Below are 18,016 nucleotides of genomic sequence, written 5' to 3' on the forward strand. Positions count from 1 at the left end.
TAGGACGAGCAGTGTGCGACCAATTGGATTTGTGTTAATATTCAGGCTCCCTTGAGCCGGTGGGGCTGACAAGCTCATGGTTACGCACCTGAATGCCACGAGCGGTACTGGACCTGAGAACAATTTTTGGCAGCCTACGCAGCAACCCTACATACATGCCTATTCCCTGCTGATGAGAGGTGATAACCTCGAAACACGTGTCCAGGGATGGCCAACGCGACTTTAATTTTGCTTAATACTCTGGCAGAGGCGAACTCGCTGATGCTGACTTCATGGACCATAATGCTTTGGGGTAACACGCTGGTAGGACGAGCAGTGTGCAAAACTTCTGCTGTGGAAGCGCACACACAAATACAGAGCTGCGCTTTGTACACACAAAGATTTGGGGACAACATGACAACATTTTAACACATTGTGAAAGAAGGACGACACTCCCCGAGTTGAAGGATAATATCGGGCAGGGATGAGGTACTCAGGAGTGTAACTGCAAAACTTTCGATTTGTGTACAGGGCGCCTTGGTGATAAAGACAAAAGTGGGCGCAGTGCTAAAACATATAGCGCGGGGCCCGTGCTTATTAAACTTATACACATGATGATCCGTGAAGGGGGTCATGACTGCGGCACACCAAAAACAGGAAAAAGAGTACTTCTGCGGAACAGATGAATAATGTAGGCGGACACTAACTGTAGTTGGTCGGTGCTGCTCTTCCTTAAATGGAGGTGATGTATCGCTCCATTTAACCTTTAAGGAGGCAGCAAAGTGGTGCAACAATGCATTAAACCAATAGGAAAGAAGCAGGCGGGCTATAAGTCCTTTCCAGTTTTTACCTACTACAAGAGGTCTTCCAGACAGCGGACTCGACCTAAAAAGGGAGCAGCACGGTTGTATCAAACATAGATCGCAGGGGGAATCCCTGTGAGAACAGAGGCTAAAGAAAGGGCTTGCGCAAAAACCCAGAATGTCAGCATCAGTACGTTGCTTACTGTTGGTATGACCCCACTAGTATCCGTTTGCTCCCCTCATTAACCATACTTTATGATATCATTAGAGTAAAGCAGAAAGAAGGAAGGAAGAGCGAGATTATTTAGTTTCTAGTTGCCACTTTGTCAAAGCCTGTTGAGCGGCTTGCTCTGTGTACAGCAATTGAACTCAGACATTTTTGATGATTTTCAAAGGGGCCGCCTCTTGTAGAAAGACCTGTGCTCCTGCAGATTTTAAGGGGTCTATGAACTGGCGCAGTTTCCAGCGTCTATCCATCGTGTTCTTGCAGAGATCAGACCTACTGAAAATAGAATAAGAACCCACACTAATAGGGGTAAACACCCAAAATATCGATTCCAAAATATCAACTGCCCAGAATATCGAAGTTAAAATATAGAGTGGACAGAATATCGACTCTACAAAATATAGATAGGTCAGAATATCGAAATTGGGGTACAAAATATCGATTACCAAAATATAGACCTTAAAAATATAGATTACCATAATATCGATTTTTTTGTGTTATATATGGTAATATATGTGTTAAAATTATGTATTATTGTTGTAATGTATGTTTACATTATTTAAACAAATGAATGTTATGTAATTTAATTATTGCGTAATTTAATTCCGTAGCGGGTTGTGGGTTTATAGGGGAATAGGGTGGGAAGTAATTTAATTATGGTTAATTAAATGTTAATTATATTTATATGTTTTGATAATTAATTAATTGATAATTATTAATTGGTAATTTATTTTTATTAATTGGTAATTAATTTATATTAATTGATTAATTGATAATTATGTTAATTGTATTTGTTATTAATAGGAGCGGGTTGTGGGTTTGTAGGGGAATTGGGTGGGAAGTAAATTAATTGTAATAAAGTAAATAATTAATTTTTTATTTATGTGTATTGATAATTCATTGATAATTAATTAATAATTGGTAATAAATTTGTATTAAAGGGTAAATAATTTGTATGAATTGCTAAATAATTTTTATTATTAGCAAAAATATTTTTATTAATTGAATAATTGATAATAATGTGATTTGTATTTTTTATTATTGGGATTGGGTTGTGGGTTTGTAGGGGAATTGGGTGGGAAGTAAATTAATTGTAATAAAGTAAATATTAATTTTTTTATTTATGTGATAATTAATTTGTAATTGGTAATCAATTATTATTAATTGGTATTAAATGTTTATCAATTGATAATTAATATTTTTAAATGGTAATTAATTGTTATTAATTGGTAATTATTTTTAACTTTTTATCAGTCTTGATAATTAATGTCATCTTATATTTAATTTAAATCATTACTTTCCCTACTATTGCACTCTCTGGAGTTGGAATAGTAATTTATACCCCTACGCTATCCAACGTTTTCCCTACTGTTGCACTCACTGGAGTGGGAATAGTAATTTTTACCTCTACGCTATCCAACGCTTTCCCTACTGTTGCACTCTCTGGAGTGGGAATAGTAATTTTTACCCCTACGCTATCCAACGTTTTCCCTACTGTTGCACTCACTGGAGTGGGAATGGTAATTTTTACCTCTACGCTATCCAACGTTTAACGTACTGTTGCACTCACTAGAGTGGGAATAGTAATTTTTACCCCTACGCTATCCAACGCTTTCCCTACTGTTGCACTCACTGGAGTGGGAATAGTAATTTTTACGCTCTCAGTATCCACCAAAATCTCAACTTTTTTATATTACTTATATTATGTTTAAATTTTAAGCTATTTTATATTATATTATGAATGTTTTATTTAATTGTTTTTAATATTTAATTAATGTTATATTATTTGTAATACATTTTTAAAAAATTGATATTTTGGCTAACTATATTTTGACAGTCTATATTTTGGAATCGATATTTTAGTACTTACCTGTTTGTAGCTAGGGAGTCGATATTCTGTCCCTCGATATTTTAGTGTCGATTTTTTTGTATAGTCGATATTTTGTCCCTCGATATTTAGTCACTGAACCCTAATAGGGGCAGTAGGGCGAGCTTTGATGGAGACTGCTTGTCGTAAGAGTTAGTTTCCAAAATTGACAAAAAAAGGCAGAGAAAAACGACCTGCAGGATTGTTGACAGCAGATGGCATATATGTGCTCGTTGTACTTGGATGACCGAGTTCTAGTCATCCAGATCAGTAAATGCTCTCTTGAGTAGTTGTACAATAAATGCTCTAGGGTCAGCGCCTTCTTCGTTATCAGGTACACCAAACAGGCGAATGTTATGACGTTGTTGCCTGTTTTCTAAGTCCTCAACTTTACTTTGCAAGAAGATGAGATGATTTTCGAGTGCGTCGGAGACCTTAGCGGCCCTAATCGTATGATCTTCTGTATCTGCAACTCGTTGTGGCAGCTCTGTGATATCCGTTGTTAATGCAGCTACTTTGTTGTTTACCTTAGCAAGAGCCTGCTTAATCACAGAGCTGTCTGCTTTGATCTGCGAGTAATATGCCTGTAGTGCCTGTAAGATTGCAGCAGCAGAAGAATCCAGTGAGCCAGCAGGTAAAACATTCGGTTGAGCATCAGCCAGAGAAGGGGCTGGAAGAGACAGGAGAGAAGAAGAACTTATTGAGTGTCTGAGGTCGCTACCTGATGCTGACGCAGATACGCGCGACAAGCTTGAGTCTTGAAGTAACGAGGTGAAGCCAGAGCCAAGCCCTGGTCCTAGAGTATGGACATTGGTAAGGCCAGTGTCAGGTCCGAAACCGAGGAGCCAGTAAGTCTTGAAATCAGAGTTTTCACTTCTCCTTTTGCTGTAACCAATTTACAAAGGGGGCTACTGGTAATGCCCAGATTGATGGATGTAGAGTTAAAACCACGCAGGTCACTTTCTTTGTCGCTTCGTTTCTATAGTTTCTGGTATTTTGTATATTAAAGTTGCCTCTTTTTTTCCCCTCCTTCCCACTGGATGAACAAAACGAATGATCTGTTGTCTCTGTTTCACCGAGAATCAAGTCACCGGGGATACTTAAAGCTGTGTCATTAATGAGAAGATTTCCGTCTTTACGACAGTATGACTGAGCGCCGGTAATAGTTGGGGAAGTAGGAGAAGCAGAATCTTGCTCGGGCCTCATCAACGAAGCTGCCTCAAGCTCATCAGTCTGTACATCAGCTACAGTTCCTAAGGAATATTCACCTTGCTGCCGGTTCTTGCCATTACTTTGTTGAGCAGGTAGGGTAGCACTGTCAGTGTTAGGGGGATTTCCTGAGCCTGCTTGGTGGGTAAGCAATGGTAACGGGTCTACTATTTGTGTGTACCCGGTTGTGGTGTTATCACATTGTTTAGGTATGGCATCCCCTTTTATTGCAGCTTCCAAAGGTAACCAGGTAACCACGTCTTCGTTCCACCCTGCACCGGGTGAGGCAGAGCTAAGAAGTTCTCCATCAGAGCATGATAGGTTATATTGTGAAGGTTCCTGCCCCAGGGGACATTCTACGCAGAGTAAAAAAGAAGGGACCGATGGTGTGGTGATAAATTCCTTTAACCCATTTAAAACTGCCACAATTAGTGCCTCCACCATTTCCCTGTCTGGAGGTGGGTTTGTGGTTCCCCAGGATAGATAAGCTGATTCACATTGTCGGAGTGCAACATTTTAAGAATAGGGCGCCCTACCTTAGAAGTAGAGCGATTCACAGTACCTTTTGTAGGCTGTAGCTGTGGTTCATCCCTGCTCATCAGTACGGTTTGCTCCGAGGCAGCTGCGAGAGCATGAGTGCCGGCTCAGGACCCTTTCTGGCCTCTTGTTTTCAACAGTGCCATTCTGGGCCGTGAAGAGCAGGAGGAGAAAGGCACAAGGGGAAACCATGCGAGGGGAAAGTGCCAGAAAAAGCTCCAAAGCCGCAGCAGTTTCCCAGCAATCCGGAGCAGCATCAGGTAATTGCACATCCAAGCAGTGGGGCTTTCCCTCTATTAACAGTGAGCGTTCCTGTTTCCACTGAGTGTCTAGGAACAGTTATGTTTAATCTGCTTCCAAGCGGAGATCTGATGGATTGCTGCCTCGTAGCACACAATGTAATAGCTTTAGATACTAGATCTTATCCTCCCCCATCATCCAACTTACAATTCAAGTAGCAGATGGCTCACAGTCCACCCCTTGCTACCCCCAACCTTCCCAGCAACAGGCATCCGCTAGGCCAATCATCCAGTTTAGTTGAGTTTGCTTGACTTCAGCCTAAAGCTGCTTGTGGAGATATAATGCCTTGCGCTTTCAGGCTCTCTCCTAACCAGAGACCTCCACTGGTTGGTGGGTCGTCATTATTGGGAACCATCAAGGATGGTAAAAGGCGAGGTTGATTTATCCAAATGGGGGCAACCAGGAACCATATCAGAGTCCCCCAATGGAGAATCTGCCTCCTCTCTCCCCAATTTAATATCTCTACAAGGAGACGCTCAGGCAGACTCCGGTCCTCCACTTCCTCCAACGTTCAAAAGCTCTCCTAAGCTCAAGTTGGTATCGTGAAATGTGACATGGGTCAAGAGGAAGACGTGCCTGTCCCACTGGATGGATTTTATTCAATCATTTGACATCAGTATTCTCCAAGAAACCTGGAATGTAACACCAGTATTTTTGCAGGAGTAACATTCTATCACCCTACAATTGCCTCCAATCTCGGGCGCCCCTCAGGAGGACGCTCTGTTGTAATATCCTAGAGCTACCCAAAGACAGTCCAGACATTCTTGCAACACAACTGAAGGGCAACGCAGGCCATATTCTTGACATTTATAATGTTTACACTAGAGGCACCAGAGGGGGTGTGAGATCAGCCACCCTGCAGGCTCTTGAAGAACTTCTCGACAACAGGGAGTCCTTGATTGTGGTAGGTGGTTTTAATGTGACCTTTGAGCTTCTGGACAGGGATGACATCTGTAAAGTCAATGAGGAGGACAAACTATTGTCAGCTCCACTTCTCGATTTACCCCCATCAAGAAATGGTCTCAAGTGACCCTGCAACTAAATGCCCTAGCCCTAGAGTACAGCCTGATAGCCACTAATGGAAGGATGATATCAGATAGAGAAGGAGAAAAAAGTAAAAACACTTTCATTGGCTCTACCGTCACGAGTCATATCAACTACATCCTACTCAACATAAGGCTCTGGCCAAAGTTAAAGGATATGTCCAGAGGCAAAAGCATTGACAGCGACCATAACCCCTTAAGTCTGAGTCTGGTATCCCCCTGGGGTAATCCACTCATTACACCCAGAGATCTCCTTCTAAGAAATGAACTGTATCCATCTAACAATAAACGTCGCCTTAAGTGGTACAGGATACGCAAGGATGAAAGCAAACTCAAGATAATTAATCAGGACTTAAGTGGCAGAGGTTGACACCCAGTTAGAGGAACCGGGAGGGTCGAGTAAGTTTGCTATTCATTCTTGCCATTTTGAGCAGCTGGCACTGCACTTTGTCGCCCACCCGCATTGCCCAAAGCATAGATTGGAGAACAAATCGCAACACACCTGGTTGTCAAACGAGTGTAGACTCATAAGGAGCCACCTTTCCATGGCCATCAAAACTAAGAACACATCCGCTGCGAGAGTGTTAAGAAAGTTCTACAACCTAGCCATAATAAGAGTGAAGAGGGAGTGGGATGAGGCTAAGTGGAGACTCATCAGGGAAGCATGTGCCTACAAAGACTAAAAAACAAATGTGAGTCCCTCGTTACTATGGGGCACGACCATTTTAACACCCTAGACAGTACCAACACACAGGTAACCCCCCTTGACCTACCTCAAGTTACTATCACAGCCCTCTTTACCAAGAGTGACATTCTAGTCTCAATGGAGTCAAGTGCTCCATCAAAAGCCCCAAGTCCGATCTTTTCTTATATGAAAAAGACAACTGGTCCAACTATATTTTGGCACTTTCCAATGCCATTGCAGGGGGCGCCCAAATTCCAGATTTGTGGAAAGGAGAAGAGGAAATCCCGATTTTCAAGAAAGGCGATAGGAACGTCCCATGCAACTACATAAGCCTTATTGATTACACACAAAAGGAATTTTGTCGTCCCCTCCTGGCTAGGAAACAGGAATGTGACAACAATATGTTATCCCCTCATCAAGACAGTTTCCGCCAGCAGACTGGGAGAGTAGACCAGCTGTTCTGTCTTCTCCTTCTATATTGGAAGACTGTGGTCATTGGCAAGGGGAGTCTTTATGTCCCATTCATCGACTTGAAGACAGCCTTTGACCTTGTGCCTCGAAACACTATATAGCAAGTGCTAAAAGTAATGGGGATGCCCAAGGAAATTCTATCTCAGGTAATATGCCTCCACGAGGCCAATTATGCAAAAGTGTGCTGCGGTAGCAAGCCCAACTCACCGATCCTATTCAAATAATTGGGGGGGGGACGCCAAGGGTGGGTTTTGGCACCAACTATTTTTTTCCTCTTTATGAATCAAGTAGTTGAATTTATATCTTCGACCCCCAGCTGATGCACCAACATTAGGGAGTGAAAAATTGTAACACTTTTATTTGCAGATGACACCTTGTTAGTTTCTAAAACTCCTGGGGGTCTCCAGCTGCTCCTAAACCAATTCAAAGTGTTCAGTAACATGCAAGGCCTCAAGATTAGGACAACAAAAATGAAGTTCATGACATTAAATCCTCATAAATCGTAGAGAGGGCGACCGACTCTAGGTGGAGTCCCACTGGAGAGGCTTGGTGGGTTTGAATACCTGGGTATTAAACTAGCGGACGATATGTCCTGATAACCACACATAACAAAGGCGACTATGAAAAACAAGCAAATAGTTGGGGCCCTGAGGAAAGAAAACAGTACCACATTTAGCTAACCTGTCGCAAACGTCCTTGAGAATACAAATCCAAGGTGGTGAGTTGCATCCTATATGGGGCGGAACTGTGGGGCTTTGACAGGCTGGATGACCTTTCCATATCTGAGAATAAGATTCTAAGGAGCTTGGCGACACCACCGAAGAGCACACCACTCCACCCACTACAGTTGGATATGGGAAGGAAATCTATTGCTGACATGGCCAAACTATGCCCGCTGCTTTTTTGACAGAGACTAAGATCCACCCCGGAATTGTGCTCTTACGCCAATGCACCGGAGGAAGTTAGCTCCCTTGATACATTCAATAAGATAAAAAACACAAAACACTTATTAGAATGCATTGGGGTTAAGGGTAAGAACGGGAGGCTGACTCCGCTCCGCCAGCGGAGTTTACGGAGTTTTGCCTACTCCGCGCTCCATTGAGAACCCTGAGTTCAGGCAAAACTTCAACTCTGTGGCAGAGCTGAGTTAGCTGGCCCCTCCAACCTCCCTATTGTAATTATAATTTTAAAAAGCCACTTACCTGCTGTGGCTGCCTCTTCCTCGCCATGGTCTCTTTCTCCTTCCTCGTCCTTGCCATCCCCGTCCATGGAAACCCCTATGTTGTACGTCTTGCGCATGCAACATAGGGGTTTCCATGGATGAGGACAGCGAGGACAAGGAAGGAGAGAGAGACCATGGTGAGGAGGAGGCAGCCACAACAGGTAAGTGCCTTTTTAAAATTATATTTACATTAGGGAGGGTGGAGGGGAGAGGAGCGGAGCAGAATTCCACAGAGTTTCTTTCCAACTATGTGGAACTCCGCGTAGTGGCATTACGCCAGCTCCACCCGGGGTTAGTTAAGGGTAAATGAGATAATACTAATCCCCTATTGCATCCCAGCAAAAATCAAGTGAAATCTTTGTATTGGGACTGGGTAGCCCAGAATGAGTTCAACAACATATTAAGGGGTAGGCTAACAGAGGAATTTGTCCATTTCAAGATGGCTGACCCCTGGAAGCTACATTGACATTATACAGACACCGAGTGACATGAAACTCTATATGCAGTTTAGGTTTGGTACACTTCCTCTGAATTTGTTTATTAGTACATGGCAACATAACCAAAGTCATACCAGGTCCTATCCTAGTTGTCTTGCACTAAACAAATCACCTGCACATGTCCTATTCGTCTGCCCAGCATACTCTTTCCCAAGAGCCAGGTGGCTTACGTTTACCTGCTAGCAGTCAGGAACCGCTGAGCATGGTGAAGCCCTGCATATTCGCAAATCTGACGCAAGACCTCTGTTTGCATGTTCATTTGCCAAATGTCTGGGCCATATGTGGGAAATCAAGAGGAAACCTCAGAAGTCTTGCATTATTCCCACATTATTAGTTTTAATAGTGCAGTTTTAAGCAAAGACTTTCTTTCTTTTTGATCTGGGAGCTATGTTGATGCTTACCCAATGCATATTAGAGGTCTAGACAGCATAGCGGACCCTATTGTTCAACCCTGCCTACTTGTGGTTTTTGCTGCTATTGCTCCTATTTGTATAAAAGGAAGGTTTTTATACATTTTAGGTGGATATCCAGCCAATCATATTTTACAGAATGGTTGTGTAAACTAATTTGTTGATCTTATATCTTTTTATTAAATTGTATGTAATGTTTTAAAATGCACATAGGACTTATGGTTGAATGACCGAAATAAAGTTATTGATTGATAGATTAATTATATTATGCTTCTCTTGATGTTTTTGTTAGTTTCTAGAGTTTTGGGTGTGGTGTATTTAAGTATTTATTTTTTGCTATTTGCTTTTATCGATAGTTAATTCTTAATTTGGGTAATTGTTTTAATAACTTCTTAAACTACTTTTTAACTTTGTATTTAATTTAATTAAAAAAGAAAATTATAACTGATGTTGACTTTTTCTGCTACCTGTAGAAACTAAAAGCTGACCTCTTCTGAGTTCGTCACTTTCTCCGGTGTGGCTAAGTTTGGAGTGGAAATGGTAAATCTGACCCACTGGGAGTCCAACCCGTTCCCAGTGTAGTGAAGTGTGGAGGTTTGGAGTGGGAATAGTAAATCTGCCACCTTCCTCCAAATGTCCAATTTCCCCAATTTGGCTACGTTTGGAGTAGGATCAGTAAAATCTGAACCAATAGAGTCCAATTCATTTCTCGTTCCCCAACAGAATTTCACACTTTTTCCAATGTGGCTAAGGCTGGAAGGGGAATAGTAAATCTGACTTCTTCAGACTTTTACATAAGTCTTTGAGGTTTTTTTTTAATAGTGACTGCTGTTTTTATATTGTAATATTTAAACATCATTAACAACATTTTACTTTTTAATTTGTTAAATAAATCTTTTTAAATTTTGACTTTTTAAACATTTTATTTCCATGCATGTTTCAGTAATATGAATAATTTGTAAGGAAAGTGGAAAATATTTAATTTAATTCTGGTGTTAATGATATTTTTAATATCATAATGAACATTTATTTATCCTTTATATAAATGTAAAAATATCAGAAATGTACTTAAAAGCTCATTAACATACATTAATTTATGATCATTTTTATTTCATTAGTAACATTTTTGTTAATTTTTGAAAATACATTTTTACTACATTTTTATCCAGTATATATTTGTTATGTATTAAAAAATGCTTTAAATAAATTAAAGTTCATTTATTTATCAGTATTTTATCTTTACTGTACTTTTACATTATTATTTTTGTTAATCATGTTTTACAATTTATCATATTTTATATGGATTTTAGATACAGTTTAACATATAATACATTTTATATTTTTTCTTTTTTGTTCTAATGGAAGCAAAGTCTTCATTTTATTTCAGTTTTTCATCAATTTGTTCTACTGTATAATGTCTTTTGTAATCTTTCTTCTTCTTTAGTGTTCACAAGCGGATCTTCAGGATGGTAATTCTTCATTGCAGTTCTCTGGTGCAGGTCAGAACATTTTCTATTTAATTGTATAGTACTTTGGTGGGTGGAGGGATTGTTAGTTATATGGTAGTTTACTTAGGTTATTAAAGTTTAAAGTGTAGTATTAGTTATGTGTTTTTAGTTAAGGGAAGAATCTAGTTATTTTACATCTTTCTAGATATAATAAGTAGTGTTTTATATTTTTTGTGTGATATGTTTGTTGTTTTTAAAAAATCATTTTTGACAGATTGTTTTTAGATGGGGTTAGGTTTTTTTATTTCCGTGAAAATAAGTTGGGATTTTTATACCAACAGTTTTATATTTGGTATTGATTTTTGAAAAGGTGTTTGTTGTGTTACTGCTTGATGGCTCACAATAATGCTGCAGATGCAGCTTGATTCCCAGCCCTCCTCCCCCGGTGTTACTACTTCATGGCATCTCACATTTGCAATTGTTATTTATATGCTTCTTTTAAAGAGCACTTCTTTCACACAAACTCCCTGGGTATGTAAATGATAGGCATAATGGTGATGTTGCAACTCATGATCTCAGTTATTAGTGATGGATGTTTGAAAGGCTATGTTTTGAATGACTTTCCTGAAGAGTAGATTGCTGGGCTAGGTACTGGTGGCTGTTACAGTATTTTGAAGCATCAGCTATTTTACTCACAAAGATTTTCTTTCTGGTACATAGTAGCATTTCAAAGATTCTTTGTTGGTATGTTGTAAGATACCATTTTCTGGATACAGTTGAGGGCCTTTACTTGCTATATGGAACTTACAGTGTAATCTTGGATTCCAACTGGAATAAATAGGAGCTGAAGGGCAGAGTTGATGTGGTCTTGTATCTTCCAATTGAGGGCCAGACTGACTCCTGGTCTTGCACTAATTATAGCCTGTCACTGAGGTTTTCGGATGGGCAGCATGAGGCATAATCTAGTACTCCAGGCCTGTTCTCACCTAAAATCTTGTCAGTTCTGTTAAAGCATGAGGACAGTTCCAAATTGCTCCCTTTCAAAAAATTACATTTATTTGGGAGCTGTATCATGGGTCAGAGTTAAAGATTCCATAATTTTCCTTAGCCCTTTGGTGAAATCCCTAGGAATCTCCACTCAGCAGCAGAAGCTTTGCTTTCGTGCCATATAGGCACATGATAATTGGCAAAGTGAACTGAATATTGGTGGTAACTACTCCCGCAGATATCATTGGGTCTAGAGAGACAAGCATTTATAACTGTTTCCTAAATGCTAAGCAGTTGCATATCAAATATGACTTAATTCCATCTGTGCATTCTAAATACCGGTACATCCATATCTTGTATACATGTTCTTCTTAAAAAAAAATCTGGTAATGTATCACCACTTTGAAAGGGTTGTGTTAGAAAGCACTACGTTTGTACTCTGGATCCAAAGGGAGTGATCCACTCTTCAATCTCATACCTCCTTCACCAATGACCAGATACAGCAATATTATGAGGGCCTGTAGTATAATAAGGGTTGTGGAATAGTATAAGAGAGAGACCAGAGACACCAGACACCACCAGTCTGACTTGTGCCTTCTGCTGGGTACAGAGACTGCAGGTCTCAATGGGTATCTAGAGGCAGTGAGAGATGTCTTAGTAACCTATCATCAGAGTTCTTCGTCTAACTGTAACAGAGGCAGCATATACCTTATTTGTAGTACTATGCAACCCACTCTTTGTATTCAGTATGAAATCTTCTATTCTTGAAGCTCAAACATACAATAGATGAGTCTCCTGGCTATGTATTCATCAGCCTATTTCCGTGTAAGTACGATGACTGCCTCAAGCTTTGTAATTTTGCACTCTATAGTGAAGATGAGCTATGGGCCTGATTTAGATTTCGGTGGATGAGTTACTCAGTCACAACAGTGCCCAATTTCCCATCTGCTGAAATCTAAATACCAATATTTCCTATGGGATTTAGATTTCGGCGCATGCAATATCCATAACCATTGTGACAGGGTAACCCGTCCATTGAAATCTAAATCCGGCCCTTAGTTTCTAATTGACTCTTTGTGCCACTGAAAAAGTAATTAACAGCCATTAATATTCTGTGCTTGCTATTTTAGCACTTCATAAATTCCTTACTATGAACTTTCAATAACTTACGCATAACCATATAAACACATGTTTAACACTGTTTCTCATGAGAATTCTTCCTGTTCTGTCAGAGGACCCAACCCAAGTAAAATGCAACAGTCTTTATGGTCTTTTGAAGTTCAGAATTAAATGTTATAAAAAAATTCAAAGTTTGATTTCTCAATATAACTTGATTCTGAGAATACTTTGCTGTATTTCCAAATGTCCTCCAACAAACTTCAAAGGAAGCACGTTTTCATAGTACTGAATTTCCTACAGCCATGTAGCAAGGTCCTGGCTTCAGCAACAATGTATAACACTTGTTTAGCAAAGACACCATGACCAAAATGGAAGTTATTCCTGATAATTCAAGATGACTGCCACCTTCTCCAACCAATGTGAGAGTTCCAGGATTGCTAGGAAATATTGTTCGTCATCAGAGCATTGTTTTCTAATGCATTCTCCACACATGTAAAGCCTCACTAATTCTCATCAATTGGAAAGAAAGGAGTTGCAAACATTTTGCTGCTGAACTACACGAAATAGTTAACATTTCCTTTTACCCACAACAATGTCAAGTAACCTTGGGCAATATAGAGGAAGGTCAACTCTACCAAGGTGCAACACCCTGATAACTTGGATGCTCATAAAGAAATGTAAAAAGATGGTAAGTAATACATGCATTTATGCTAGCTGAGAAGACTGATAACATTTTGTCATGAAGTGACACACATTTGAGAGGATAATGGATAAGACAATTTCCAGGCGAATAGCAAGCGAGCGCTTTGATCCCAGTGTTGAAGTCCTACTCTTCCTGTTGAGTGATTTCTCAAATTAAGTTAGTAGAGATATTGTTAAGTAGTTTGCTAATGAGCTATGAGAGACTTATGCTACTAATTGAGCAATGTGGCACATAAAGGTTGTACATTTTGAAGCCTAGCTCACATGATGTCTAGTTCATATGCCCCATATATGGGTGTGTGTAAATATTACAGGGTAAGCTCAATCAATTGCAAGTACAGACATGAGGTGGGTGTTGATGTTAGAGCCTAAATCTCCTCAGAAAGGAATGGCTAGTGACAAGTCTGAAAGTAATGAGAAAATATTGTACAACTGTACTATTCCACAATGTCTCAGTCATAGGAAATGTGTTGTATGAATGTTATGCCTAATCAATGCTATTTCAATGTTTTATTATTATATATTTTTTATTTTATTTATCTTTTGTATTTCTTTTGTGAAAAACTGAGTCTGGAATCTTAATAAAGATAGAGTCACCATTGCAACACTGTTATACAGGAAACACTAAATTCCAGTCTACAATGGCCATATATTGTCATCTTAAGATGCTGTTGTTATAATACACCATGAGGTCAAAGGACAAATATTGTGTGTACATAAAAGGACCATAATAAAAATTAATCATTACATATTAGATAGATTTTATTTTTCTTTCTTTCAATCCTCTGATAACAATTAATCAAGGTAGCTTGAAAAAAATTAATCTTTGAGGATGGTTGTTATCATGGGTGCCACCTGTTAGGTTTTAAGGAGTTGTCTCCATGTTTAAACACTGCATTAGAAATTCTGCAGATAGGCAAGGCTGGATAAGGACACTGTACATAGAAACACATTTTCTAGCACGCATAATATTTCCAATGTTTCTAGTTACCTGGTTTGCATGAATCAGACACAGCTACGTGGAAGTGGGGTGTTGCCTGAATAGTACACTTGCGCAGAGGGGCATGAAGCATACCACAAACCTAAAGGGCTGCAAATATACCCAAATGAAGCCCCTAAAGTATAAGGGGTAAATCATATTATAGCCCATGGCAGGAGATGGGGAAATCCAGATTAACTCACCACAGGAGTGGGTAGAGAGCTCAATTAAAACTGATAAGTTAGATGAACCACACTGTATTGCCTGAGAGAAGTGGAGTTGATCCTCAGCTATGCTTAATTTGAGTTAGTGGTTGCCCGTGGGGCGTACCAGCACTTATTTTTGGGGTCTGGCACTTATTTTTCCGTATCAGATATTTACTGAATGTAAGAGAAGGAAAAACACACAGATTGGAAAGACTGAAGAAGAAAAAGACGGCAAAATGCTCACAAGCAGAAATCAAGAACTTGCAAGAAAAAGGGGCATGGAATGTCCGGTAATCTATTAAAGACTGCCGGCATTGGTATTCTGCGTGCCAACATCTAATTGCAATAGCCGCTGGCTTTTGAACAGGACTTCCGGCATCAGCACTCTTTCTTTCACAAATTAAGCACTGATCCTCAGAATAGCCCCTGAGGGGCATGGGAGCTTGTACAGAACCCTGGAAGAGAGGAAACGAGGCCTATTACCTGACTCTTCTGTGTAATAATAATTAGATCTTGAGACAATTTCCAACCTATTAAACCCACATAAGGCCCTGCCTTCTTATTTTCCACTTCCCAAATCTTTTTTCCCTTTTTTTGATTACATCTCCTTATGTCCCACCCCATTTTGGAAGGGTTCACAAAGGAATCACCGGAACCACTTTTTTTGTTCATCCTGTGGACCAGGACATTTCAGTTCTCTGTATTATTTAACCTTCTTGTCAAGACATTCAGTTGGGTGTTTGGATATTTGACTGGTGCAGTCTATTGCTCACATGGATGTGGTACCTGGCATGTCTTTTTCAATTACATTGGCACTTTCATGATGATGTCCTGCAGGATGTCAGTCAGATCAGGTGTTGCATTTGGCCGAACACTAGCGGACAGTTCATCTGCTTCTGTTTCGCCCAAACAATGGGGTGGGAAGGCATCTTCTGGAATGGGTAGGGCTGGAAAAGTGTCTGCTTCTCTTATTTTGTTTTGAGTGCGGAATTCAGGATTCCAAAATCTTAATACACAAGTTCAAGGCTGTATAAAATGGGGGGACACTCACTACATCAGAGACTCTGGCTTGTAGACATGCTCAACTAAGCGGCCTGATTTGAAGGGTTTGAATTGCCTAGGACGCAAGCAGACAGCAGGCTTTTATTTGCTCTAAAGTCATTGATGCTGCAACCACTGACCGTGGCTGGTGCTCCTCTTCTCAATGTTTGTTGGGAGAATCTGTAGAGAGGAGGGCCTGATGTTGGTCTCAATATTTTTGTCCGCAGAGCTAGTGCTGCTGGTTCTTGCCCTTGTCAGAGAGAATGCTGATTTACCTACTTCAATCACAAGAACTGTGGGGGACATAGACCTTTTTGGTAAATAGGAACATCCTTCATCATCACATTTGCTAAATCACTGAGCCATGTTATCAGTCAAACATCAAAAGTGGAGGGATCTGGAAAAATTGTTCTGTCCCAAGGTCATGTTGGGTTGGCTGAGGAATTGAGTATGGCAGATTCTGTGGATGTCATGCTCCCTAACCTGATGGGGAGTCTGCCACATGCCAGTGAATGACATTTCTCCAACAGATTCATTATACCACAAGATGAAGGGTGCCCCTAAGAACGTTTGTGCTGGGCTGTTCTTTTCTTGAAAGTGGAGGTTTCCATTATGTAGGCTGCTGAATGTCTGAAAAAACGCTTCCCATTTCTACAAGAGATTATGCAGCAGCAAGCTGAAGTCTTGAAGTGTTATCTGAATTAGAAAACCAGGTGGATTATTTGACAGATGCAGCATTTGATTCTATTCAGGCAGTTGCTCTCTTGAGTGGGTGTCTAACATCAGCTAGGTGGAACTGCTGGGTCTGATACTAGAGACAGAGATTTCTGCTGCATCTTCTGTTTGGTAGGTATAAGCAATTTAGCCCTGAAATGCATGATCTGTTGAAGACTGCACTTGAAAAAAGGGAAAATGCTTACTTCTTTCAATTTCTGATTCTTCCAGGTCCTTTGGATCCAACAGGCTTGGTGTGTGCCATTTGCTGGTTGTGGCAAGTTCTGTTTCCAGCCTCATCGATGTACAAAACCATCGTCCTAACTGGAAGCTCCAGTGGGTGAGCACATTTGCCTTTTCAAAGAAGCCTGAAAGTTGTCAGTGTAAGATTAGTTTGTTCCGAAGGTGGTGTCTTGTGGATACTGCATCAGCTTTCTTCTCACCTCCAGACTTTTAAAGGGTTTTTATTGACCAACCTTCGGCTAGAGGCTTTACTTCCTCTTTGGGATCTTCCCTGGTTTTGGGTGTCATGCCGGATCTTTCTTTTGAGCCTTTATCAGACCTTCCTCTTCAGTTCTGCCCTTTATATGTAGCATTTTGGTGGCATTGATGCCTTCGAGGTGCTAGAGGGATTTGGGCTTCGTAGTTTGAACTGCTCCTTATCTTTGGCTACTGCAGGGTTCTTTCATCTTCCTGTCTGGTCCTCCTTCCTTCCTTCCAAAGATTTTGTTTCTTTTCATATTGAGTAGCAGGTGCTGCTGCTGGGTGTTTTTCTATTTAAAGAGAGTCCTATTATTTTCAATGCATGCCATATTCATTTCCCTTCATATCATATTTACATCAGCATGGACCATGTTTATTTTAATGCATGCCACAATCCTTTGAAGAGGGGGTCATATTCTTTAAATATGCATCATAATCATTTCAATAAATAAATGTCATTTTTATTTCAACATTGGTTATATTAATTTCAATGCATGTCTTATTTAGTAACCCATATATCTTTTCCATTTTAGCAATCTTCATACTTGCTCTAAAGTGTTTTATATAATTCCAGTACATCTCTTATTGATTTCAACACAAATTAATTTTAACGTATGCCATTTTCCTCTCAATGCATTATATATTAATTTCAATGCACATCACATTTATCTTAGCATAGGTTACAGTCTTTTTAACACATACTTGTCATACTCATTTCTGCACATCTCATCTTTATTTGTACATGTGTCATATTCATTTCAATGTAGCTTATATTTGTTTCAAAATGTCTCATATTCCGTCATATTCATTTCAGTATGAGTCATATTCAGTTAAATGTGGGTTATATTCATTTCAACATCAGTAATAGTCATTAAAATAGGTGTAATGTTTATTTCAGGGTGTGTCATATTCTTTTCAACATGTATTAAATAAATTTCAAAACACAATATAATTATTTTAATATGTCAACTTCATTTTTAGTGCATCATATTCATTTCAACATATCATATTCCTTCTGATACGTCAGTGACAAAGCGAATATCATATTCTTTTTAATACATGTCATATTCATTTCAGAACTTGTTATG

General features: G+C 39.7%; 1 long non-coding RNA gene across 1 annotated transcript in view; it reads left to right on the top strand.

Annotated features, from left to right (window-relative positions):
* Positions 1 to 16,785, top strand: part of LOC146858392 (uncharacterized) — a 57,606-nt gene extending 40,821 nt beyond the window's left edge. The window contains exons 3-4 of the long non-coding RNA XR_014979691.1: positions 10,694 to 10,748; positions 16,677 to 16,785. This is a non-coding gene — a long non-coding RNA (uncharacterized LOC146858392). The remainder of the gene's footprint in view (positions 1 to 10,693; positions 10,749 to 16,676) is intronic.
* Positions 16,786 to 18,016: the final 1,231 nt, after the last annotated feature.

This window comes from Triturus cristatus, chromosome 3_2, assembly GCF_964204655.1.
Source record: "Triturus cristatus chromosome 3_2, aTriCri1.1, whole genome shotgun sequence".
NCBI classification, from domain to species: domain Eukaryota; kingdom Metazoa; phylum Chordata; class Amphibia; order Caudata; family Salamandridae; genus Triturus; species Triturus cristatus.